This window comes from Ascaphus truei, unplaced genomic scaffold, assembly GCF_040206685.1.
Source record: "Ascaphus truei isolate aAscTru1 unplaced genomic scaffold, aAscTru1.hap1 HAP1_SCAFFOLD_325, whole genome shotgun sequence".
In the NCBI taxonomy this organism is placed as follows: Eukaryota; Metazoa; Chordata; class Amphibia; order Anura; family Ascaphidae; genus Ascaphus; species Ascaphus truei.
Genome location: NW_027456235.1, coordinates 43,332 through 70,781, shown reverse-complemented (window position 1 = coordinate 70,781; position 27,450 = coordinate 43,332). Strand labels below are relative to the sequence as shown.

At 37.0% G+C, this 27,450-nt stretch overlaps 9 non-coding genes across 9 annotated transcripts; 2 read left to right on the top strand and 7 right to left on the bottom strand.

The window, feature by feature from the left end:
• Positions 1–3,458: 3,458 nt before the first annotated feature.
• Positions 3,459–3,531, bottom strand: TRNAM-CAU (transfer RNA methionine (anticodon CAU)). The gene has a single exon. It is a non-coding gene; the product is annotated as a tRNA-Met (tRNA).
• Positions 3,532–5,719: 2,188 nt separating this feature from the next.
• On the bottom strand, positions 5,720–5,792 carry TRNAM-CAU (transfer RNA methionine (anticodon CAU)). The gene has a single exon. It is a non-coding gene; the product is annotated as a tRNA-Met (tRNA).
• Positions 5,793–7,893: 2,101 nt separating this feature from the next.
• Positions 7,894–7,966, top strand: TRNAR-CCU (transfer RNA arginine (anticodon CCU)). The gene has a single exon. It is a non-coding gene; the product is annotated as a tRNA-Arg (tRNA).
• Positions 7,967–9,247: 1,281 nt separating this feature from the next.
• Positions 9,248–9,320, bottom strand: TRNAM-CAU (transfer RNA methionine (anticodon CAU)). Its single transcript has one exon. It is a non-coding gene; the product is annotated as a tRNA-Met (tRNA).
• Positions 9,321–11,600: 2,280 nt separating this feature from the next.
• Positions 11,601–11,673, bottom strand: TRNAM-CAU (transfer RNA methionine (anticodon CAU)). The gene has a single exon. It is a non-coding gene; the product is annotated as a tRNA-Met (tRNA).
• Positions 11,674–13,918: 2,245 nt separating this feature from the next.
• Positions 13,919–13,991, bottom strand: TRNAM-CAU (transfer RNA methionine (anticodon CAU)). Its single transcript has one exon. It is a non-coding gene; the product is annotated as a tRNA-Met (tRNA).
• Positions 13,992–16,091: 2,100 nt separating this feature from the next.
• On the top strand, positions 16,092–16,164 carry TRNAR-CCU (transfer RNA arginine (anticodon CCU)). The gene has a single exon. It is a non-coding gene; the product is annotated as a tRNA-Arg (tRNA).
• Positions 16,165–21,073: 4,909 nt separating this feature from the next.
• On the bottom strand, positions 21,074–21,146 carry TRNAM-CAU (transfer RNA methionine (anticodon CAU)). Its single transcript has one exon. It is a non-coding gene; the product is annotated as a tRNA-Met (tRNA).
• A 2,178-nt stretch (positions 21,147–23,324) lies between these two features.
• TRNAM-CAU (transfer RNA methionine (anticodon CAU)) lies at positions 23,325–23,397 on the bottom strand. The gene has a single exon. It is a non-coding gene; the product is annotated as a tRNA-Met (tRNA).
• Positions 23,398–27,450: the final 4,053 nt, after the last annotated feature.

Sequence of the window (27,450 nt, the reverse complement as noted above, 5' to 3'; positions counted from 1 at the left end):
CAACTTCTACTCCTTCTGGTGTCAACCCCTCTAACCTCATACCCATCCCCTGCCACCCTCCCTCCTCTCTCCCTTTCTCCTGTGCCCTTTGGAATGCTCGCTCCCTCTCTAACAAGTTCCTCTCTGTGCATGACTTCTTTCTCTCTCACTCCCTGCTTCTCTTTGCTATAACTGAGACCTGGCTCACTCAGTCTGACTCTGCTCTGGAAGCTGCCCTCTCCTATGGTGGCCTTTCCTTCTCCCACACTCCACGCCCTGGTGGCAGGGGTGGAGGCGTGGGGCTCCTGCTCTCCTCTCTCTGCCGTTACAGAACAGTTTCTATTCCCCCCTCTCTTGCTTTTCCCTCCTTCGAGGCTCACACAGTCCAGATCTTCTCTCCTCTCCCGGTCCATGTGGCAGTCATCTATCGCCCACCTTCCTCTACTCATCCCCCTTCTGCCTTTCTCTCTCACTTTGAATCCTGGCTCTCTTTCTTTCTCTCCTCAGACTCCCCTGTCCTTCTCCTTGGGGACTTCAACTGCCACATTGATGACCCCTCTCTCCCTTGGGCTTCCCGCTTTCTTTCTCTAACCTCTTCTTTTGGCCTTTAACAGTGGACTGCAGCCAGCACCCACAAGGATGGCCACTACTTAGACCTGGTTTTCACTAAAAACTTCTCTCTCTCCGACTTCTCCATTTCCCCTTTTCCTCTCTCCGACCATCACCTCATCTCATTTTCTCTCTCTCGCTTCTCTCCATCTCCATCTCGCCCTCGTTTTTGCAGAAACCTGGGCTCTATTAACCTACCAGCTCTTGATTCCACTTTACGCTCCTCCCTCTCCTCTCTCAGTTCTGCTTCAGACCCTGACAACCTGGTCAGGAACTACAACTCTGCCTTATCTTCCTCTCTTGATCTTCATGCCCCACTTTCTCTCTGCCGTCCTCGCCCTTCTAACCCCAGACCCTGGCTAAACTCCCACACACGCATGCTGCGTTCCTCCACTCGTTCCTCTAAACGCCTCTGGAGGAAATCTCATACGCTCGCAGACTTCATTCACTACAAATTTATGCTATCCTGTTTCAACTCTGCCCTCTTTCAGGCTAAACAAACCTACTTTTCATCACTAATCAACACACACAAGTCTAACCCACGCCGTCTCTTTTCTGTCTTTGACTCTCTACTCAGACCACCCTCAGCTGCCTCCTCTTCTTCCTCCATCTCACCTCAGGACTTTGCTGACTTTTTTAAGAAAAAGGTGGAGTCCATACGGCAGAACATCCCATCTGTTGCCTCCTCCCATCCCACAATGCTTCCCAACTCTCCTCCTGTCTTTCTTGACTCTTTTTCTGCTATCTCGGAGGAGGATGTATCACTGCTGATCTCCTCTTCTCCCTCTACCACTTGCCCTCTTGATCCCATTCCCTCCCATCTCCTAAAACCTCTTGCTCCTTCTATAATCCCTATGCTCACACAGATCTTTAACTCTTCCCTCTACTCTGGTACCTTTCCTTCATCCTTCAAGCATGCAACCGTTATACCATTACTCAAAAACAGCAAGCTTGACCCTACCTGTCCTTCTAACTATCGACCTGTCTCCCTCCTGCCTTTTGCCTCCAAACTCCTTGAACGTCTTGTATTCTCTCGATTGCTACACTTTCTCAACACCTATTCTGTACTAGACCCTCTACAATCTGGCTTCCGCACTGCTCACTCTACTGAAACAGCCCTCACTAAAATAACTGACGACCTCCACGCTGCCAAAGACAGAGGTCATTACACTCTGCTCATATTACTCGACCTCTCTGCAGCATTCGACACCGTGGACCACCCTCTTCTCCTTCACATTCTCCATACTCTTGGTATTCGGAACAAAGCTTTATCCTGGATCTCCTCTTACCTCTCCCATCGTACCTTCAGTGTCTCTTTTGCTAACACCTCCTCCTCCTCTATTGATCTCTCTGTGGGGGTACCCCAGGGCTCTGTCCTGGGACCCCTTCTCTTTTCTCTCTACACACTCTCTCTAGGTGACCTAATCACATCTTTTGGGTTTAAATATCACCTCTATGCTGACGACACACAAATTTACCTTTCAACCCCTGACCTTACACCTGCTATACAGACCAAAGTTTCTGAATGCCTCTCTGGAATATCATCCTGGATGGCCATCCGCCGACTGAAACTTAACATGGCAAAAACAGAGCTCCTTATACTACCTCCCAAACCTGGCCCTACTACATCCTTCCACATTGCTATTGGAAATACGATCATTCACCCAGTAGCCAAAGCACGCTGCCTAGGGGTCACACTTGATTCCTCTCTCTCATTCTCCTCTCATATTCAAAATGTTTCTAAAACTTGTCGCTTTTTCCTCCGCAATATCACAAAGATACCCCCTTTCCTCTGTTACTCAACTGCCAAAACTCTGACTCAGGCCCTCATTCTCTCACGTCTCGATTACTGCAACCTCCTGCTTTCCGGCCTTCCTACCTCTCACCTGTCTCCCCTACAATCTATCCTAAACACTGCTGCCAGAATCACTCTACTCTTTCCTAAATCTGTCTCAGCGTCTCCCCTGCTGAAATCCCTCTCCTGGCTTCCGATTAAATCGCGTATCTCACACTCAATTCTACTGCTCACTTTTAAAGCTTTACATTCTTCTGCCCCTCATTACATCTCAGCCCTAATTTCTCGCTATGCACCATCACGACTCTTGCGTTCTTCTCAAGGAAGTCTTCTTACTACCCCCTTTGTATCTAAAGCTCTCTCCCACCTTAAACCTTTCTCACTTTCTGCCCCACACCTCTGGAATGCCCTTCCCCTCAATACCCGACTAGCCCCCTCGCTATCCACCTTTAAGACCCACCTTAAGACACATCTGCTTAAAGAAGCATATGAGTAGCACTGGATAATCATGGACACATGACACAAAGCTTGGCCCCCTGCAGACGCACTTACTAGTATTCCCTCCTACTGTCTCTGTACGTTCTCCCTACCTACCAATTAGATTGTAAGCTCCTCGGAGCAGGGACTCCTTCCTTAATGTTACTTTTACAGTATGTCTGAAGCACTTATTCCCATGATCTGTTATTTATATTTGTTATTTATATGACATGTATTACTACTGTGAAGCGCTATGTACATTTTATGGCGCTATACAAATAAAGACATACATACATACATACATACATACATACATACATACATACATACATACATACATACATTTGTATTACATAATAAAAAAAATAATAATGTGAAGGTATGAAATAGAAAAAGGTTAATGTGAATGAACTTAAAATGTATTGAATAATAAATGTGTTAAGATATTTTTAAGACACTAATCAGATATTATAATTAACAATGGTAACATAAAAGTCATACAAAAATATTCATACAAAATACAAAATATTTACTACTATAAATGCAAATGTGAACAAAAAGGAAATTAATTTGTATTAAAAAAATAAATAAAAAATAATGCCCCATGTGAGGATCGAACTCACGACCTTCAGATTATGAGACTGACGCGCTACCTACTGCGCTAACGAGGCATATAAAAAGACATCAACAAGTTCCCTGAATCAATATCACATTTGAAAAAGCTGGTTTTAAGCACACTGTAACTATGTCCTATATCAATGTCTATATATAATAGAATAATATATACAATATATAATAATATCTGTAGTGCTGGAATATAGTGCAGGAATATTGTGCTGGACGATTTATCAAGAATCTCTATCTTTCTCTAGAATAGATATCCTTCTATTTTTCAATAAAACACTTTTTTGCTAAATAAAATAAATAAATAAAAAAAAAATACCCAATACTGACACATTGTAACAGATTATTTTAAACTTTGCCCACCAAGCTGAACCTGTCATAACTGACCATTCATGTTCAATCTTTTTTAATTTACCCTGTTCCTCTTGAGAAACAATTTCTCCTTCTTTTAATTGTTTTTCTAGAACTGGAAGTTAACCTTCTTCTTTCTTAATTTCTTCAGTCCATTTCTCCCAAGGAAACTCATTTATTTTAGATATATTAAATTGTAATAGAAGTATATTTAGATCTCGCGAGAGAATTTGTGACATATTGACCTGGATCTCATGTAAATATATTCCTATTGGATTTCCTCTAATACAATAATATATTTTAATAAAACATTGGGAAAGTTTACACATAGGAAATTATTCTTTCACTATTTCATTATTCTCAATACGACCTAAAATGAAGTGTGATTATGAAAGCATGAGTGATAAATAATCTTGGCCTGGTGTGATAAACAAATTAATTTAGAATTCAAATGTAAACAAGCAATAAGATTTACATGTTCAAATCTTGATGGAATGGTGTAAAAAAAAATCAGGACATTGGAGATTAGAAAATAATAATTGAGTATTGCTAATGGGTATTCCTTGCACTGTCATAGGAAGTAAAACTCTTTCTTTTCCTAGTATGGGTATTAAAGAATTATTTGTACATACATAATTTTTACATTCCAACCACGTATTTACCCTTAAATCTGAATGATTTAGAACAAATACACATTTTTCTGGCAAACGTTGTCGTATTCCTAGGATGCCATACACCCTTGTACTTTTTTCCCAATAGTAATAGAAATAATAGACTTTTGTTCTTTTTCCTAACAAGTGAAAACATATTTAGTCCCATAGGTGATTCTTTGCTTTAAAACACAATATTTTTGCATATTTAGAGCCCAGCTGACTACATACATTGGATATATAATCAACAGTGTCACCATGTGGTAGTTATTGTTACCAATATTGTCCTGGAACAGGATTGCATCTTTTCTGTATATTTGTCTCTGCTCTCACACTGTCAGCTCTCCCCAGGGAAGTTACATGTTTTTTCCCAGCTCTGAAGAAGCCAGAGCTGTGTATATTGCAACATAGTTGTTACAAGTAATACCCTTTACACAGCTTCTAGTCAGTTGCCCTGGCAACCTCCCAAAGCTCATATTTGAGTATGTTTTAGTCCTCGCCCCCTGCTTTATCTGCATATTGTTATGCCCCTTAGTGTGTTCCTGTTTGTCAGGAAAGTGTGCTCCCTCTTTTCAACAAGCAGCCAAAGTGAGTAGACACATCTTCCACTGCTCCCTCAGAAAGGAAATCCATATTTACCTGTATAATTACAGGAAGAAGGATCACATTGGATCTGTCGTAACCTGGATCTGTGTATTCTGTGTATTCTGTGTATTCTGTGTTTTCTGTGTTTTCTGTGTTTTCTGTGTTTTCTGTGTTTTCTGTGTTTTCTGTGTTTTCTGTGTTTTCTGTGTTTTCTGTGTTTTCTGTGTTTTCTGTGTTTTCTGTGTTTTCTGTGTTTTCTGTGTATATTTTATTACAGACTAGTCTGAACAAGAAATATAAATATTCTGTTTCTCATGTGAATAACATTGATATATTCATACAAAATACAAACTATTTACTACCATAAATGCAAATGTGACCAAAAAAGAAATACATTTGTATTACATAATAAAAAAAATAATAATGTGAAGGTATGAAATAGAAAAAGGTTAATGTGAATGAACTTAAAATGTATTGAATAATAAATGTGTTAAGATATTTTTAAGACACTAATCAGATATTATAATTAACAATGGTAACATAAAAGTCATACAAAAATATTCATACAAAATACAAAATATTTACTTCTATAAATGCAAATGTGAACAAAAAGGAAATTAATTTGTATTAAAAAATAAATGAAAAATAATGCCCCATGTGAGGATCGAACTCACGACCTTCAGATTATGAGACTGACGCGCTACCTACTGCGCTAACGAGGCATATAAAAAGACATCAACAAGTTCCCTGAATCAATATCACATTTGAAAAAGCTGGTTTTAAGCACACTGTAACTATGTCCTATATCAATGTCTATATATAATAGAATAATATATACAATATATAATAATATCTGTAGTGCTGGAATATAGTGCAGGAATATTGTGCTGGACGATTTATCAAGAATCTCTATCTTTCTCTAGAATAGATATCCTTCTATTTTTCAATAAAACACTTTTTTGCTAAATAAAAATAAATAAATAAAAAAAAATATACCCAATACTGACACATTGTAACAGATTATTTTAAACTTTGCCCACCAAGCTGAACCTGTCATAACTGACCATTCATGTTCAATCTTTTTTAATTTACCCTGTTCCTCTTGAGAAACAATTTCTCCTTCTTTTAATTGTTTTTCTAGAACTGGAAGTTAACCTTCTTCTTTCTTAATTTCTTCAGTCCATTTCTCCCAAGGAAACTCATTTATTTTAGATATATTAAATTGTAATAGAAGTATATTTAGATCTCGCGAGAGAATTTGTGACATATTGACCTGGATCTCATGTAAATATATTCCTATTGGATTTCCTCTAATACAATAATATATTTTAATAAAACATTGGGAAAGTTTACACATAGGAAATTATTCTTTCACTATTTCATTATTCTCAATACGACCTAAAATGAAGTGTGATTATGAAAGCATGAGTGATAAATAATCTTGGCCTGGTGTGATAAACAAATTAATTTAGAATTCAAATGTAAACAAGCAATAAGATTTACATGTTCAAATCTTGATGGAATGGTGTAAAAAAAAATCAGGACATTGGAGATTAGAAAATAATAATTGAGTATTGCTAATGGGTATTCCTTGCACTGTCATAGGAAGTAAACCTCTTTCTTTTCCTAGTATGGGTATTAAAGAATTATTTGTACATACATAATTTTTACATTCCAACCACGTATTTACCCTTAAATCTGAATGATTTAGAACAAATACACATTTTTCTGGCAAACGTTGTCGTATTCCTAGGATGCCATACACCCTTGTACTTTTTTCCCAATAGTAATAGAAATAATAGACTTTTGTTCTTTTTCCTAACAAGTGAAAACATATTTAGTCCCATAGGTGATTCTTTGCTTTAAAACACAATATTTTTGCATATTTAGAGCCCAGCTGACTACATACATTGGATATATAATCAACAGTGCCACCATGTGGTAGGTATTGTTACCAATATTGTCCTGGAACAGGATTGCATATTTTCTGTATATTTGTCTCTGCTCTCACACTGTCAGCTCTCCCCAGGGAAGTTACATGTTTTTTCCCAGCTCTGAAGAAGCCAGAGCTGTGTATATTGCAACATAGTTGTTACAAGTAATACCCTTTACACAGCTTCTAGTCAGTTGCCCTGGCAACCTCCCAAAGCTCATATTTGAGTATGTTTTAGTCCTCGCCCCCTGCTTTATCTGCATATTGTTATGCCCCTTAGTGTGTTCCTGTTTGTCAGGAAAGTGTGCTCCCTCTTTTCAACAAGCAGCCAAAGTGAGTAGACACATCTTCCACTGCTCCCTCAGAAAGGAAATCCTTTTTACTTTCCCCTCAGAGAGGCACTTCCACATAGCAGGACACCTTTCTCTCATCAAGCAATTCTCCTCACAAGGGACATCTGCTATTACAATCCACATACAAGAACTTATATACTCCTGTTATAACTGCTATAACTCCCTCAATAAAGTTGAAGAAAATAGAAGGACTTTGTGTGCTGTAAAAGGGGATGAGTTAAGCTACATGGACTTACTCACATGCCACATATGAGCCTGGGTCCAGAATAGATATCCTTCTATTTTTCAATAAAACACTATTTGCTAAATAAAACTTGCGTTGGCCGGGAATCGAACCCCCGGTCAACTGCTTGGAAGGCAGCTATGCTCACCACTATACCACCAACGCATAGTGCTAGCATGTCTGTAGTGTAGAAATAAAGTGCAGGAATATAGTGCTGGACTATTTATTAAGAATTTCTATCTTTCTCTGTTCAATTACCCAGATACAATTACCACAAACCCGCAAGATACAATGTTATAATGCATTTGACATCAGCCCCAGTGGCCTAATGGATAAGGCACTGGCCTCCTAAGCCAGGGATTGTGGGTTCAAGTCCCATCTGGGGTGGCTACATTTTATCCACAAAGCATAAGTTTTTATTTAAAAACATATTCAGTCCGGTGTTACTTATCATTAATAAATTAGACAACAATTCCAAATATGTTTTCATACAGACCAAGCAATCTGACGTATTTTACCCAGGTGCAGACAGGATTGCAGGATCTTATTCAAAAGCATGGTGCGGCCTTCTCTGTCTTCTCCCATGCAAATTCATCTTTTCCCCTGCAGCTCCAGCTAAAATGGCTGCACGGCGGCAAATGACAATGGGACGCGGTGACGTCATGAAGTCACGCGGTGTCTCGTAATGTGGTTCCACATGACGTCATGACAAAAGATAGGTGAGCCCAATGCTACATCCAATTGACAAAACATATATGGTAATAAGTATAAAGTTAAATACTTCAATAATAATATTTTTTTGGTTATTTAGTTAAACCCTTTGGCCAAAGCGTCAAAAGCGTGCTTACCAGGGTGCAGACAAGATTACAGGATCCTATTTTTCCTAAAAATGTGTATATTTAAATACAAAAAAAAAGAAAAATGCCCAAAGCTACTTCCAATGTGACAAAAATACACACTGCAATAGCTATATATCTCTTGTAAAAGGGTAATTTCGTTTAATCCTTAAGCCTGCTGCCACTTACAAGGCAGGACCTTAGCAGGTCCAAACACTCACCTGGGTTAAAATTCGTATTTACCTGTATAATTACAGGAAGAAGGATCACATTGGATCTGTGTATTCTGTGTTTTCTGTGTTTTCTGTGTTTTCTGTGTTTTCTGTGTTTTCTGTGTTTTCTGTGTTTTCTGTGTTTTCTGTGTTTTCTGTGTTTTCTGTGTTTTCTGTGTTTTCTGTGTTTTCTGTGTTTTCTGTGTTTTCTGTGTTTTCTGTGTTTTCTGTGTATATTTTATTACAGACTAGTCTGAACAAGAAATATAAATATTCTGTTTCTCATGTGAATAACATTGATATATTCATACAAAATACAAACTATTTACTACCATAAATGCAAATGTGACCAAAAAAGAAATACATTTGTATTACATAATAAAAAAAATAATAATGTGAAGGTATGAAATAGAAAAAGGTTAATGTGAATGAACTTAAAATGTATTGAATAATAAATGTGTTAAGATATTTTTAAGACACTAATCAGATATTATAATTAACAATGGTAACATAAAAGTCATACAAAAATATTCATACAAAATACAAAATATTTACTACTATAAATGCAAATGTGAACAAAAAGGAAATTAATTTGTATTAAAAAAATAAATAAAAAATAATGCCCCATGTGAGGATCGAACTCACGACCTTCAGATTATGAGACTGACGCGCTACCCACTGCGCTAACGAGGCATATAAAAAGAAATCAACAAGTTCCCTGAATCAATATCACATTTGAAAAAGCTGGTTTTAAGCACACTGTAACTATTTCCTATATCAATGTCTATATATAATAGAATAATATATACAATATATAATAATATCTGTAGTGCTGGAATATAGTGCAGGAATATTGTGCTGGACGATTTATCAAGAATCTCTATCTTTCTCTAGAATAGATATCCTTCTATTTTTCAATAAAACACTTTTTTGCTAAATAAAAATAAATAAATTTAAAAAAAATTCCCAATACTGACACATTGTAACAGATTATTTTAAACTTTGCCCACCAAGCTGAACCTGTCATAACTGACCATTCATGTTCAATCTTTTTTAATTTACCCTGTTCCTCTTGAGAAACAATTTCTCCTTCTTTTAATTGTTTTTCTAGAACTGGAAGTTAACCTTCTTCTTTCTTAATTTCTTCAGTCCATTTCTCCCAAGGAAACTCATTTATTTTAGATATATTAAATTGTAATAGAAGTATATTTAGATCTCGCGAGAGAATTTGTGACATATTGACCTGGATCTCATGTAAATATATTCCTATTGGATTTCCTCTAATACAATAATATATTTTAATAAAACATTGGGAAAGTTTACACATAGGAAATTATTCTTTCACTATTTCATTATTCTCAATACGACCTAAAATGAAGTGTGATTATGAAAGCATGAGTGATAAATAATCTTGGCCTGGTGTGATAAACAAATTAATTTAGAATTCAAATGTAAACAAGCAATAAGATTTACATGTTCAAATCTTGATGGAATGGTGTAAAAAAAAATCAGGACATTGGAGATTAGAAAATAATAATTGAGTATTGCTAATGGGTATTCCTTGCACTGTCATAGGAAGTAAAACTCTTTCTTTTCCTAGTATGGGTATTAAAGAATTATTTGTACATACATAATTTTTACATTCCAACCACGTATTTACCCTTAAATCTGAATGATTTAGAACAAATACACATTTTTCTGGCAAACGTTGTCGTATTCCTAGGATGCCATACACCCTTGTACTTTTTTCCCAATAGTAATAGAAATAATAGACTTTTGTTCTTTTTCCTAACAAGTGAAAACATATTTAGTCCCATAGGTGATTCTTTGCTTTAAAACACAATATTTTTGCATATTTAGAGCCCAGCTGACTACATACATTGGATATATAATCAACAGTGCCACCATGTGGTAGGTATTGTTACCAATATTGTCCTGGAACAGGATTGCATATTTTCTGTATATTTGTCTCTGCTCTCACACTGTCAGCTCTCCCCAGGGAAGTTACATGTTTTTTCCCAGCTCTGAAGAAGCCAGAGCTGTGTATATTGCAACATAGTTGTTACAAGTAATACCCTTTACACAGCTTCTAGTCAGTTGCCCTGGCAACCTCCCAAAGCTCATATTTGAGTATGTTTTAGTCCTCGCCCCCTGCTTTATCTGCATATTGTTATGCCCCTTAGTGTGTTCCTGTTTGTCAGGAAAGTGTGCTCCCTCTTTTCAACAAGCAGCCAAAGTGAGTAGACACATCTTCCACTGCTCCCTCAGAAAGGAAATCCATATTTACCTGTATAATTACAGGAAGAAGGATCACATTGGATCTGTCGTAACCTGGATCTGTGTATTCTGTGTATTCTGTGTATTCTGTGTATTCTGTGTATTCTGTGTATTCTGTGTATTCTGTGTTTTCTGTGTATTCTGTGTTTTCTGTGTTTTCTGTGTTTTCTGTGTTTTCTGTGTTTTCTGTGTTTTCTGTGTTTTCTGTGTTTTCTGTGTTTTCTGTGTTTTCTGTGTTTTCTGTGTTTTCTGTGTTTTCTGTGTTTTCTGTGTTTTCTGTGTTTTCTGTGTTTTCTGTGTTTTCTGTGTATATTTTATTACAGACTAGTCTGAACAAGAAATATAAATATTCTGTTTCTCATGTGAATAACATTGATATATTCATACAAAATACAAACTATTTACTACCATAAATGCAAATGTGACCAAAAAAGAAATACATTTGTATTACATAATAAAAAAAATAATAATGTGAAGGTATGAAATAGAAAAAGGTTAATGTGAATGAACTTAAAATGTATTGAATGATAAATGTGTTAAGATATTTTTAAGACACTAATCAGATATTATAATTAACAATGGTAACATAAAAGTCATACAAAAATATTCATACAAAATACAAAATATTTACTTCTATAAATGCAAATGTGAACAAAAAGGAAATTAATTTGTATTAAAAAAATAAATGAAAAATAATGCCCCATGTGAGGATCGAACTCACGACCTTCAGATTATGAGACTGACGCGCTACCTACTGCGCTAACGAGGCATATAAAAAGACATCAACAAGTTCCCTGAATCAATATCACATTTGAAAAAGCTGGTTTTAAGCACACTGTAACTATGTCCTATATCAATGTCTATATATAATAGAATAATATATACAATATATAATAATATCTGTAGTGCTGGAATATAGTGCAGGAATATTGTGCTGGACGATTTATCAAGAATCTCTATCTTTCTCTAGAATAGATATCCTTCTATTTTTCAATAAAACACTTTTTTGCTAAATAAAAATAAATAAATAAATAAAAAAATACCCAATACTGACACATTGTAACAGATTATTTTAAACTTTGCCCACCAAGCTGAACCTGTCATAACTGACCATTCATGTTCAATCTTTTTTAATTTACCCTGTTCCTCTTGAGAAACAATTTCTCCTTCTTTTAATTGTTTTTCTTGAACTGGAAGTTAACCTTCTTCTTTCTTAATTTCTTCAGTCCATTTCTCCCAAGGAAACTCATTTATTTTAGATATATTAAATTGTAATAGAAGTATATTTAGATCTCGCGAGAGAATTTGTGACATATTGACCTGGATCTCATGTAAATATATTCCTATTGGATTTCCTCTAATACAATAATATATTTTAATAAAACATTGGGAAAGTTTACACATAGGAAATTATTCTTTCACTATTTCATTATTCTCAATACGACCTCAAATGAAGTGTGATTATGAAAGCATGAGTGATAAATAATCTTGGCCTGGTGTGATAAACAAATTAATTTAGAATTCAAATGTAAACAAGCAATAAGATTTACATGTTCAAATCTTGATGGAATGGTGTAAAAAAAAATCAGGACATTGGAGATTAGAAAATAATAATTGAGTATTGCTAATGGGTATTCCTTGCACTGTCATAGGAAGTAAAACTCTTTCTTTTCCTAGTATGGGTATTAAAGAATTATTTGTACATACATAATTTTTACATTCCAACCACGTATTTACCCTTAAATCTGAATGATTTAGAACAAATACACATTTTTCTGGCAAACGTTGTCGTATTCCTAGGATGCCATACACCCTTGTACTTTTTTCCCAATAGTAATAGAAATAATAGACTTTTGTTCTTTTTCCTAACAAGTGAAAACATATTTAGTCCCATAGGTGATTCTTTGCTTTAAAACACAATATTTTTGCATATTTAGAGCCCAGCTGACTACATACATTGGATATATAATCAACAGTGCCACCATGTGGTAGGTATTGTTACCAATATTGTCCTGGAACAGGATTGCATATTTTCTGTATATTTGTCTCTGCTCTCACACTGTCAGCTCTCCCCAGGGAAGTTACATGTTTTTTCCCAGCTCTGAAGAAGCCAGAGCTGTGTATATTGCAACATAGTTGTTACAAGTAATACCCTTTACACAGCTTCTAGTCAGTTGCCCTGGCAACCTCCCAAAGCTCATATTTGAGTATGTTTTAGTCCTCGCCCCCTGCTTTATCTGCATATTGTTATGCCCCTTAGTGTGTTCCTGTTTGTCAGGAAAGTGTGCTCCCTCTTTTCAACAAGCAGCCAAAGTGAGTAGACACATCTTCCACTGCTCCCTCAGAAAGGAAATCCATATTTACCTGTATAATTACAGGAAGAAGGATCACATTGGATCTGTCGTAACCTGGATCTGTGTATTCTGTGTATTCTGTGTATTCTGTGTATTCTGTGTATTCTGTGTTTTCTGTGTTTTCTGTGTTTTCTGTGTTTTCTGTGTTTTCTGTGTTTTCTGTGTTTTCTGTGTTTTCTGTGTTTTCTGTGTTTTCTGTGTTTTCTGTGTTTTCTGTGTTTTCTGTGTTTTCTGTGTTTTCTGTGTTTTCTGTGTTTTCTGTGTTTTCTGTGTATATTTTATTACAGACTAGTCTGAACAAGAAATATAAATATTCTGTTTCTCATGTGAATAACATTGATATATTCATACAAAATACAAACTATTTACTACCATAAATGCAAATGTGACCAAAAAAGAAATACATTTGTATTACATAATAAAAAAAATAATAATGTGAAGGTATGAAATAGAAAAAGGTTAATGTGAATGAACTTAAAATGTATTGAATAATAAATGTGTTAAGATATTTTTAAGACACTAATCAGATATTATAATTAACAATGGTAACATAAAAGTCATACAAAAATATTCATACAAAATACAAAATATTTACTTCTATAAATGCAAATGTGAACAAAAAGGAAATTAATTTGTATTAAAAAAATAAATGAAAAATAATGCCCCATGTGAGGATCGAACTCACGACCTTCAGATTATGAGACTGACGCGCTACCTACTGCGCTAACGAGGCATATAAAAAGACATCAACAAGTTCCCTGAATCAATATCACATTTGAAAAAGCTGGTTTTAAGCACACTGTAACTATGTCCTATATCAATGTCTATATATAATAGAATAATATATACAATATATAATAATATCTGTAGTGCTGGAATATAGTGCAGGAATATTGTGCTGGACGATTTATCAAGAATCTCTATCTTTCTCTAGAATAGATATCCTTCTATTTTTCAATAAAACACTTTTTTGCTAAATAAAAATAAATAAATAAATAAAAAAATACCCAATACTGACACATTGTAACAGATTATTTTAAACTTTGCCCACCAAGCTGAACCTGTCATAACTGACCATTCATGTTCAATCTTTTTTAATTTACCCTGTTCCTCTTGAGAAACAATTTCTCCTTCTTTTAATTGTTTTTCTAGAACTGGAAGTTAACCTTCTTCTTTCTTAATTTCTTCAGTCCATTTCTCCCAAGGAAACTCATTTATTTTAGATATATTAAATTGTAATAGAAGTATATTTAGATCTCGCGAGAGAATTTGTGACATATTGACCTGGATCTCATGTAAATATATTCCTATTGGATTTCCTCTAATACAATAATATATTTTAATAAAACATTGGGAAAGTTTACACATAGGAAATTATTCTTTCACTATTTCATTATTCTCAATACGACCTAAAATGAAGTGTGATTATGAAAGCATGAGTGATAAATAATCTTGGCCTGGTGTGATAAACAAATTAATTTAGAATTCAAATGTAAACAAGCAATAAGATTTACATGTCCAAATCTTGATGGAATGGTGTAAAAAAAAATCAGGACATTGGAGATTAGAAAATAATAATTGAGTATTGCTAATGGGTATTCCTTGCACTGTCATAGGAAGTAAAACTCTTTCTTTTCCTAGTATGGGTATTAAAGAATTATTTGTACATACATAATTTTTACATTCCAACCACGTATTTACCCTTAAATCTGAATGATTTAGAACAAATACACATTTTTCTGGCAAACGTTGTCGTATTCCTAGGATGCCATACACCCTTGTACTTTTTTCCCAATAGTAATAGAAATAATAGACTTTTGTTCTTTTTCCTAACAAGTGAAAACATATTTAGTCCCATAGGTGATTCTTTGCTTTAAAACACAATATTTTTGCATATTTAGAGCCCAGCTGACTACATACATTGGATATATAATCAACAGTGCCACCATGTGGTAGGTATTGTTACCAATATTGTCCTGGAACAGGATTGCATATTTTCTGTATATTTGTCTCTGCTCTCACACTGTCAGCTCTCCCCAGGGAAGTTACATGTTTTTTCCCAGCTCTGAAGAAGCCAGAGCTGTGTATATTGCAACATAGTTGTTACAAGTAATACCCTTTACACAGCTTCTAGTCAGTTGCCCTGGCAACCTCCCAAAGCTCATATTTGAGTATGTTTTAGTCCTCGCCCCCTGCTTTATCTGCATATTGTTATGCCCCTTAATGTGTTCCTGTTTGTCAGGAAAGTGTGCTCCCTCTTTTCAACAAGCAGCCAAAGTGAGTAGACACATCTTCCACTGCTCCCTCAGAAAGGAAATCCTTTTTACTTTCCCCTCAGAGAGGCACTTCCACATAGCAGGACACCTTTCTCTCATCAAGCAATTCTCCTCACAAGGGACATCTGCTATTACAATCCACATACAAGAACTTATATACTCCTGTTATAACTGCTATAACTCCCTCAATAAAGTTGAAGAAAATAGAAGGACTTTGTGTGCTGTAAAAGGGGATGAGTTAAGCTACATGGACTTACTCACATGCCACATATGAGCCTGGGTCCAGAATAGATATCCTTCTATTTTTCAATAAAACACTATTTGCTAAATAAAACTTGCGTTGGCCGGGAATCGAACCCCGGTCAACTGCTTGGAAGGCAGCTATGCTCACCACTATACCACCAACGCATAGTGCTAGCATGTCTGTAGTGTAGAAATAAAGTGCAGGAATATAGTGCTGGACTATTTATTAAGAATTTCTATCTTTCTCTGTTCAATTACCCAGATACAATTACCACAAACCCGCAAGATACAATGTTATAATGCATTTGACATCAGCCCCAGTGGCCTAATGGATAAGGCACTGGCCTCCTAAGCCAGGGATTGTGGGTTCAAGTCCCATCTGGGGTGGCTACATTTTATCCACAAAGCATAAGTTTTTATTTAAAAACATATTCAGTCCGGTGTTACTTATCATTAATAAATTAGACAACAATTCCAAATATGTTTTCATACAGACCAAGCAATCTGACGTATTTAACCCAGGTGCAGACAGGATTGCAGGATCTTATTCAAAAGCATGGTGCGGCCTTCTCTGTCTTCTCCCATGCAAATTCATCTTTTCCCCTGCAGCTCCAGCTAAAATGGTTGCACGGCGGCAAATGACAATGGGACGCGGTGACGTCATGAAGTCACGCGGTGTCTCGTAATGTGGTTCCACATGACGTCATGACAAAAGATAGGTGAGCCCAATGCTACATCCAATTGACAAAACATATATGGTAATAAGTATAAAGTTAAATACTTCAATAATAATATTTTTTTGGTTATTTAGTTAAACCCTTTGGCCAAAGCGTCAAAAGCCTGCTTACCAGGGTGCAGACAAGATTACAGGATCCTATTTTTCCTAAAAATGTGTATATTTAAATACAAAAAAAAAGAAAAATGCCCAAAGCTACTTCCAATGTGACAAAAATACACACTGCAATAGCTATATATCTCTTGTAAAAGGGTCATTTCGTTTAATCCTTAAGCCTGCTGCCACTTACAAGGCAGGACCTTAGCAGGTCCAAACACTCACCTGGGTTAAAATTCGTATTTACCTGTATAATTACAGGAAGAAGGATCACATTGGATCTGTGTTTTCTGTGTTTTCTGTGTTTTCTGTGTTTTCTGTGTTTTCTGTGTTTTCTGTGTTTTCTGTGTTTTCTGTGTTTTCTGTGTTTTCTGTGTTTTCTGTGTTTTCTGTGTTTTCTGTGTTTTCTGTGTTTTCTGTGTTTATTTTATTACAGACTAGTCTGAACAAGAAATATAAATATTCTGTTTCTCATGTGAATAACATTGATATATTCATACAAAATACAAACTATTTACTACCATAAATGCAAATGTGACCAAAATAGAAAAAAGGAAGTTCAAAAAAGAAGTGGAAAAAGTGAACACAATCTACTGCTTCTGATTCCTGCAGTTGAACTACGCTGGAAAGGAGGTTATCATCCCACACTGCACATCTCAACACATTACTATTGCTGTGATGCCACCTTTACTTTTTATATTTACTGTAACCTCACTTATTCTCAAATTATGCACTTCCTTCCACCAGCCTCATCATGTCTCTAACTCTATTCATATTTCGCCATCTCTCCTTACTTCACCACTTCTCAGTTCACATGAACTCCTCTCTTACCTGCGTCCTCTGACACCACACAGTTATGCCGCCTGCACTAAAACACACCCCTACAAATCATCCTCTCACATTCTCTTTCTGTCCATGCTTCTCCTCCTTGCTTCTGGGGATATCTCTCCCAATCCTGGTCCCTGCCTTATTTCTACTTGCTCTCGTCCTCGCCTTCCACATGCAACTTCTACTCCTTTGGTGTCAAACCCTCTAACCTCATACCCATCCCCTGCCACCCTCCCTCCTCTCTCCCTTTCTCCTGTGCCCTTTGGAATGCTCGCTCCCTCTCTAACAAGTTCCTCTCTGTGCATGACTTCTTTCTCTCTCACTCCCTGCTTCTCTTTGCTATAACTGAGACCTGGCTCACTCAGTCTGACTCTGCTCTGGAAGCTGCCCTCTCCTATGGTGGCCTTTCCTTCTCCCACACTCCACGCCCTGGTGGCAGGGGTGGAGGCGTGGGGCTCCTGCTCTCCTCTCTCTGCCGTTACAGAACAGTTTCTATTCCCCCCTCTCTTGCTTTTCCCTCCTTCGAGGCTCACACAGTCCAGATCTTCTCTCCTCTCCCGGTCCATGTGGCGGTCATCTATCGCCCACCTTCCTCTACTCATCCCCCTTCTGCCTTTCTCTCTCACTTTGAATCCTGGCTCTCTTTCTTTCTCTCCTCAGACTCCCCTGTTCTTCTCCTTGGGGACTTCAACTGCCACATTGATGACCCCTCTCTCCCTTGGGCTTCCCGCTTTCTTTCTCTAACCTCTTCTTTTGGCCTTTAACAGTGGACTGCAGCCAGCACCCACAAGGATGGCCACTACTTAGACCTGGTTTTCACTAAAAACTTCTCTCTCTCCGACTTCTCCATTTCCCCTTTTCCTCTCTCCGACCATCACCTCATCTCATTTTCTCTCTCTCGCTTCTCTCCATCTCCATCTCGCCCTCGTTTTTGCAGAAACCTGCGCTCTATTAACCTACCAGCTCTTGATTCCACTTTACGCTCCTCCCTCTCCTCTCTCAGTTCTGCTTCAGACCCTGACAACCTGGTCAGGAACTACAACTCTGCCTTATCTTCCTCTCTTGATCTTCATGCCCCACTTTCTCTCTGCCGTCCTCGCCCTTCTAACCCCAGACCCTGGCTAAACTCCCACACACGCATGCTGCGTTCCTCCACTCGTTCCTCTGAACGCCTCTGGAGGAAATCTCATACGCTCACAGACTTCATTCACTACAAATTTATGCTATCCTGTTTCAACTCTGCCCTCTTTCAGGCTAAACAAACCTACTTTTCATCACTAATCAACACACACAAGTCTAACCCACGCCGTCTCTTTTCTGTCTTTGACTCTCTACTCAGACCACCCTCAGCTGCCTCCTCTTCTTCCTCCATCTCACCTCAGGACTTTGCTGACTTTTTTAAGAAAAAGGTGGAGTCCATACGGCAGAACATCCCATCTGTTGCCTCCTCCCATCCCACAATGCTTCCCAACTCTCCTCCTGTCTTTCTTGACTCTTTTTCTGCTATCTCGGAGGAGGATGTATCACTGCTGATCTCCTCTTCTCCCTCTACCACTTGCCCTCTTGATCCCATTCCCTCCCATCTCCTAAAACCTCTTGCTCCTTCTATAATCCCTATGCTCACACAGATCTTTAACTCTTCCCTCTACTCTGGTACCTTTCCTTCATCCTTCAAGCATGCAACCGTTATACCATTACTCAAAAACAGCAAGCTTGACCCTACCTGTCCTTCTAACTATCGACCTGTCTCCCTCCTGCCTTTTGCCTCCAAACTCCTTGAACGTCTTGTATTCTCTCGATTGCTACACTTTCTCAACACCTATTCTGTACTAGACCCTCTACAATCTGGCTTCCGCACTGCTCACTCTACTGAAACAGCCCTCACTAAAATAACTGACGACCTCCACGCTGCCAAAGACAGAGGTCATTACACTCTGCTCATATTACTCGACCTCTCTGCAGCATTCGACACCGTGGACCACCCTCTTCTCCTTCACATTCTCCATACTCTTGGTATTCGGAACAAAGCTTTATCCTGGATCTCCTCTTACCTCTCCCATCGTACCTTCGGTGTCTCTTTTGCTAACACCTCCTCCTCCTCTATTGATCTCTCTGTGGGGGTACCCCAGGGCTCTGTCCTGGGACCCCTTCTCTTTTCTCTCTACACACTCTCTCTAGGTGACCTAATCACATCTTTTGGGTTTAAATATCACCTCTATGCTGACGACACACAAATTTACCTTTCAACCCCTGACCTTACACCTGCTATACAGACCAAAGTTTCTGAATGCCTCTCTGGAATATCATCCTGGATGGCCATCCGCCGACTGAAACTTAACATGGCAAAAACAGAGCTCCTTATACTACCTCCCAAACCTGGCCCTACTACATCCTTCCACATTGCTATTGGAAATACGATCATTCACCCAGTAGCCAAAGCACGCTGCCTAGGGGTCACACTTGATTCCTCTCTCTCATTCTCCTCTCATATTCAAAATGTTTCTAAAACTTGTCGCTTTTTCCTCCGCAATATCACAAAGATACCCCCTTTCCTCTGTTACTCAACTGCCAAAACTCTGACTCAGGCCCTCATTCTCTCACGTCTCGATTACTGCAACCTCCTGCTGTCCGGCCTTCCTACCTCTCACCTGTCTCCCCTACAATCTATCCTAAACACTGCTGCCAGAATCACTCTACTCTTTCCTAAATCTGTCTCAGCGTCTCCCCTGCTGAAATCCCTCTCCTGGCTTCCGATTAAATCGCGTATCTCACACTCAATTCTACTGCTCACTTTTAAAGCTTTACATTCTTCTGCCCCTCATTACATCTCAGCCCTAATTTCTCGCTATGCACCATCACGACTCTTGCGTTCTTCTCAAGGAAGTCTTCTTACTACCCCCTTTGTATCTAAAGCTCTCTCCCGCCTTAAACCTTTCTCACTTTCTGCCCCACACCTCTGGAATGCCCTTCCCCTCAATACCCGACTAGCCCCCTCGCTATCCACCTTTAAGACCCACCTTAAGACACATCTGCTTAAAGAAGCATATGAGTAGCACTGGATAATCATGGACACATGACACAAAGCTTGGCCCCCTGCAGACGCACTTACTAGTATTCCCTCCTACTGTCTCTGTACGTTCTCCCTACCTACCAATTAGATTGTAAGCTCCTCGGAGCAGGGACTCCTTCCTTAATGTTACTTTTACAGTATGTCTGAAGCACTTATTCCCATGATCTGTTATTTATATTTGTTATTTATATGACATGTATTACTACTGTGAAGCGCTATGTACATTTTATGGCGCTATACAAATAAAGACATACATACATACATACATACATACATACATACATACATACATACATACATACATACATACATTTGTATTACATAATAAAAAAAATAATAATGTGAAGGTATGAAATAGAAAAAGGTTAATGTGAATGAACTTAAAATGTATTGAATAATAAATGTGTTAAGATATTTTTAAGACACTAATCAGATATTATAATTAACAATGGTAACATAAAAGTCATACAAAAATATTCATACAAAATACAAAATATTTACTACTATAAATGCAAATTTGAACAAAAAGGAAATTAATTTGTATTAAAAAAATAAATAAAAAATAATGCCCCATGTGAGGATCGAACTCACAACCTTCAGATTATGAGACTGACGCGCTACCTACTGCGCTAACGAGGCATATAAAAAGAAATCAACAAGTTCCCTGAATCAATATCACATTTGAAAAAGCTGGTTTTAAGCACACTGTAACTATGTCCTATATCAATGTCTATATATAATAGAATAATATATACAATATATAATAATATCTGTAGTGCTGGAATATAGTGCAGGAATATTGTGCTGGACGATTTATCAAGAATCTCTATCTTTCTCTAGAATAGATATCCTTCTATTTTTCAATAAAACACTTTTTTGCTAAATAAAAATAAATAAATTTAAAAAAATTACCCAATACTGACACATTGTAACAGATTATTTTAAACTTTGCCTACAAAGCTGAACCTGTCATAACTGACCATTCATGTTCAATCTTTTTTAATTTACCCTGTTCCTCTTGAGAAACAATTTCTCCTTCTTTTAATTGTTTTTCTAAAACTGGAAGTTAACCTTCTTCTTTCTTAATTTCTTCAGTCCATTTCTCCCAAGGAAACTCATTTATTTTAGATATATTAAATTGTAATAGGAGTATATTTAGATCTCGCGAGAGAATTTGTGACATATTGACCTGGATCTCATGTAAATATATTCCTATTGGATTTCCTCTAATACAATAATATATTTTAATTAAACATTGGGAAAGTTTACACAAAGGAAATTATTCTTTCACTATTTCATTATTCTCAATACGACCTAAAATGAAGTGTGATTATGAAAGCATGAGTGATAAATAATCTTGGCCTGGTGTGATAAACAAATTAATTTAGAATTCAAATGTAAACAAGCAGTAAGATTTACATGTTCAAATCTTGATGGAATGGTGTAAAAAAAATCAGGACATTGGAGATTAGAAAATAATAATTGAGTATTGCTAATGGGTATTCCTTGCACTGTCATAGGAAGTAAAACTCTTTCTTTTCCTAGTATGGGTATTAAAGAATTATATGTACATACATAATTTTTACATTCCAACCACGTATTTACCCTTAAATCTGAATGATTTAGAACAAATACACATTTTTCTGGCAAACGTTGTCGTATTCCTAGGATGCCATACACCCTTGTACTTTTTTCCCAATAGTAATAGAAATAATAGACTTTTTGTTCTTTTTCCTAACAAGTGAAAACATATTTAGTCCCATACTGTAGGTGATTCTTTGCTTTAAAACACAATTTTTTTGCATATTTAGAGCCCAGCTGACTACATACATTGGATATATAATCAACAGTGCCACCATGTGGTAGGTATTGTTACCAATATTGTCCTGGAACAGGATTGCATATTTTCTGTATATTTGTCTCTGCTCTCACACTGTCAGCTCTCCCCAGGGAAGTTACATGTTTTTTCCCAGCTCTGAAGAAGCCAGAGCTGTGAATATTGCAACATAGTTGTTACAAGTAATACCCTTTACACAGCTTCTAGTCAGTTGCCCTGGCAACCTCCCAAAGCTCATATTTGAGTATGTTTTAGTCCTCGCCCCCTGCTTTATCTGCATATTGTTATGCCCCTTAGTGTGTTCCTGTTTGTCAGGAAAGTGTGCTCCCTCTTTTCAACAAGCAGCCAAAGTGAGTAGACACATCTTCCACTGCTCCCTCAGAAAGGAAATCCATATTTACCTGTATAATTACAGGAAGAAGGATCACATTGGATCTGTCGTAACCTGTATTCTGTGTATTCTGTGTATTCTGTGTTTTCTGTGTTTTCTGTGTTTTCTGTGTTTTCTGTGTTTTCTGTGTTTTCTGTGTTTTCTGTGTTTTCTGTGTTTTCTGTGTTTTCTGTGTTTTCTGTGTTTTCTGTGTTTTCTGTGTATATTTTATTACAGACTAGTCTGAACAAGAAATATAAATATTCTGTTTCTCATGTGAATAACATTGATATATTCATACAAAATACAAACTATTTACTACCATAAATGCAAATGTGACCAAAAAAGAAATACATTTGTATTACATAATAAAAAAAATAATAATGTGAAGGTATGAAATAGAAAAAGGTTAATGTGAATGAACTTAAAATGTATTGAATAATAAATGTGTTAAGATATTTTTAAGACACTAATCAGATATTATAATTAACAATGGTAACATAAAAGTCATACAAAAATATTCATACAAAATACAAAATATTTACTACTATAAATGCAAATTTGAACAAAAAGGAAATTAATTTGTATTAAAAAAATAAATAAAAAATAATGCCCCATGTGAGGATCGAACTCACGACCTTCAGATTATGAGACTGACGCGCTACCTACTGCGCTAATGAGGCATATAAAAAGAAATCAACAAGTTCCCTGAATCAATATCACATTTGAAAAAGCTGGTTTTAAGCACACTGTAACTATGTCCTATATCAATGTCTATATATAATAGAATAATATATACAATATATAATAATATCTGTAGTGCTGGAATATAGTGCAGGAATATTGTGCTGGACGATTTATCAAGAATCTCTATCTTTCTCTAGAATAGATATCCTTCTATTTTTCAATAAAACACTTTTTTGCTAAATAAAAAAAAATAAATAAAAAAAAAATTACCCAATACTGACACATTGTAACAGATTATTTTAAACTTTGCCCACCAAGCTGAACCTGTCATAACTGACCATTCATGTTCAATCTTTTTTAATTTACCCTGTTCTTATTGAGAAACAATTTCTCCTTCCTTTAATTGTTTTTCTAAAACTGGAAGTTAACCTTCTTCTTTCTCAATTTCTTCAGTCCATTTCTCCCAAGGAAACTCATTTATTTTAGATATATTAAATTGTAATAGATGTATATTTAGATCTCGCGAGAGAATTTGTGACATATTGACCTGGATCTCATGTAAATATATTCCTATTGGATTTCCTCTAATACAATAATATATTTTAATAAAACATTGGGAAAGTTTACACATAGGAAATTATTCTTTCACTATTTCATTATTCTCAATACGACCTAAAATGAAGTGTGATTATGAAAGCATGAGTGATAAATAATCTTGGCCTGGTGTGATAAACAAATTAATTTAGAATTCAAATGTAAACAAGCAGTAAGATTTACATGTTCAAATCTTGATGGAATGGTGTAAAAAAAATCAGGACATTGGAGATTAGAAAATAATAATTGAGTATTGCTAATGGGTATTCCTTGCACTGTCATAGGAAGTAACTCTTTCTTTTCCTAGTATGGGTATTAAAGAATTATTTGTACATACGTAATTTTTACATTCCAACCACGTATTTACCCTTAAATCTGAATGATTTAGAACAAATACACATTTTTCTGGCAAACGTTGTCGTATTCCTAGGATGCCATACACCCTTGTACTTTTTTCCCAATAGTAATAGAAATAATAGACTTTTTGTTCTTTTTCCTAACAAGTGAAAACATATTTAGTCCCATAGGTGATTCTTTGCTTTAAAACACAATATTTTTGCATATTTAGAGCCCAGCTGACTACATACATTGGATATATAATCAACAGTGCCACCATGTGGTAGGTATTGTTACCAATATTGTCCTGGAACAGGATTGCATATTTTCTGTATATTTGTCTCTGCTCTCACACTGTCAGCTCTCCCCAGGGAAGTTACATGTTTTTTCCCAGCTCTGAAGAAGCCAGAGCTGTGTATATTGCAACATAGTTGTTACAAGTAATACCCTTTACACAGCTTCTAGTCAGTTGCCCTGGCAACCTCCCAAAGCTCATATTTGAGTATGTTTTAGTCCTCGCCCCCTGCTTTATCTGCATATTGTTATGCCCCTTAGTGTGTTCCTGTTTGTCAGGAAAGTGTGCTCCCTCTTTTCAACAAGCAGCCAAAGTGAGTAGACACATCTTCCACTGCTCCCTCAGAAAGGAAATCCTTTTTACTTTCCCCTCAGAGAGGCACTTCCACATAGCAGGACACCTTTCTCTCATCAAGCAATTCTCCTCACAAGGGGCATCTGCTATTACAATCCACATACAAGAACTTATATACTCCTGTTATAACTGCTATAACTCCCTCAATAAAGTTGAAGAAAATAGAAGGACTTTGCGTGCTGTAAAAGGGGACGAGTTAAGCTACATGGACATACTCACATGCCACATATGAGCCTGGGTCCAGAATAGATATCCTTCTATTTTTCAATAAAACACTTATTTGCTAAATAAAACTTGCGTTGGCCGGGAATCAAACCCGGATCAACTGCTTGGAAGGCAGCTATGCTCACCACTATACCACCAACGCATAGTGCTAGCATGTCTGTAGTGTAAAAATAAAGTGCAGGAATATAGTGCTGGACTATTTATCAAGAATTTCTATCTTTCTCTGTTCAATTACCCAGATACAATTACCACAAACCCACAAGATACAATGTTATAATGCATGTGACATCAGCCCCAGTGGCCTAAATATGACAAAAGGGGGGGAAAGGGGGGAAAGGGACAAAAAATAACACAAAAGGAGGGGAAAGGGGGGAAAGGGACAAAAAATAACACAAAAGGAGGGGAAAGGGGGGAAAGGGACAAAAAATAACACAAAATGACAAAAGGGGGGGAAAGGGGGGAAAGGGACAAAAAATAACAAAAAATAACAAAAAATTACAAAAGGGGGGGAAAGGGGGGAAAGGGACAAAAAATAACACAAAATGACAAAAGGGGGGGAAAGGGGGGAAAGGGACAAAAAATAACAAAAAATGACAAAAGGGGGGGAAAGGGGGGAAAGGGACAAAAAATAACACAAAATGACAAAAGGGGGGGAAAGGGGGGAAAGGGACAAAAAAGAACAAAAAATGACAAAAGGGGGGGAAAGGGGGGAAAGGGACAAAAAAAACCACAAAATGACAAAAGGGGGGGAAAGGGGGGAAAGGGACAAAAAATAACACAAAATAACAAAAAATGACAAAAGAGGGGGAAAGGGGGGAAAGGGACAAAAAATAACAAAAAATGACAAAAGGGGGGTAAAGGGGGGAAAAGGGACAAAAAATAACAAAAAATAACAAAAAATGACAAAAGGGGGGGAAAGGGGGGAAAGGGACAAAAAATAACACAAAATGACAAAAGGGGGGGAAAGGGGGAAAGGGACAAAATAAAGTGCAGGAATATAGTGCTGGACTATTTATCAAGAATTTCTATCTTTCTCTGTTCAATTACCCAGATACAATTACCACAAACCCACAAGATACAATGTTATAATGCATGTGACATCAGCCCCAGTGGCCTAAATATGACAAAAGGGGGGGGAAGGGGGGAAAGGGACAAAAAATAACACAAAAGGAGGGGAAAGGGGGGAAAGGGACAAAAAATAACACAAAAGGAGGGGAAAGGGGGGAAAGGGACAAAAAATAACACAAAATGACAAAAGGGGGGGAAAGGGGGGAAAGGGACAAAAAATAACAAAAAATAACACAAAATGACAAAAGGGGGGGAAAGGGGGGAAAGGGACAAAAAATAACACAAAATGACAAAAGGGGGGGAAGGGGGGAAAGGGACAAAAAATAACAAAAAATAACAAAAAATGACAAAAGGGGGGGAAAGGGGGGAAAGGGACAAAAAAAAACACAAAATGACAAAAGGGGGGGAAAGGGGGAAAGGGACAAAATAAAGTGCAGGAATATAGTGCTGGACTATTTATCAAGAATTTCTATCTTTCTCTGTTCAATTACCCAGATACAATTACCACAAACCCACAAGATACAATGTTATAATGCATGTGACATCAGCCCCAGTGGCCTAAATATGACAAAAGGGGGGGAAAGGGGGGAAAGGGACAAAAAATAACACAAAAGGAGGGGAAAGGGGGGAAAGGGACAAAAAACAACAAAAAATGACAAAAGGAAGGGAAAGGGGGGAAAGGGACAAAAAAAAACACAAAATGACAAAAGGGGGGGAAAGGGGGGAAAGGGACAAAAAAAAACACAAAATGACAAAATGGGGGGAAAGGGGGGAAAGGGACAAAAAATAACATAAAATAACAAAAAATGACAAAAGGGGGGGAAAGGGGGGAAAGGGACAAAAAATAACCAAATATTACAAAAGGGGGGGAAAGGGACAAAAAAGAACAAAAAATGACAAAAGGGGGGGAAAGGGGGGAAAGGGACAAAAAAACCCACAAAATGACAAAAGGGGGGGAAAGGGGGGAAAGAGGGGAAAGGGGGGAAAGGGACAAAAAATAACAAAAAATGACAAAAGGGGGGGAAAGGGGGGAAAGGGACAAAAAAAGAACAAAAAGTGACAAAAGGGGGGGAAAGGGGGGAAAGGGACAAATAATAACAAAAAATAACAAAAAATGACAAAAGGGGGGGAAAGGGACAAAAAAACCCACAAAATGACAAAAGGGGGGGAAAGGGGG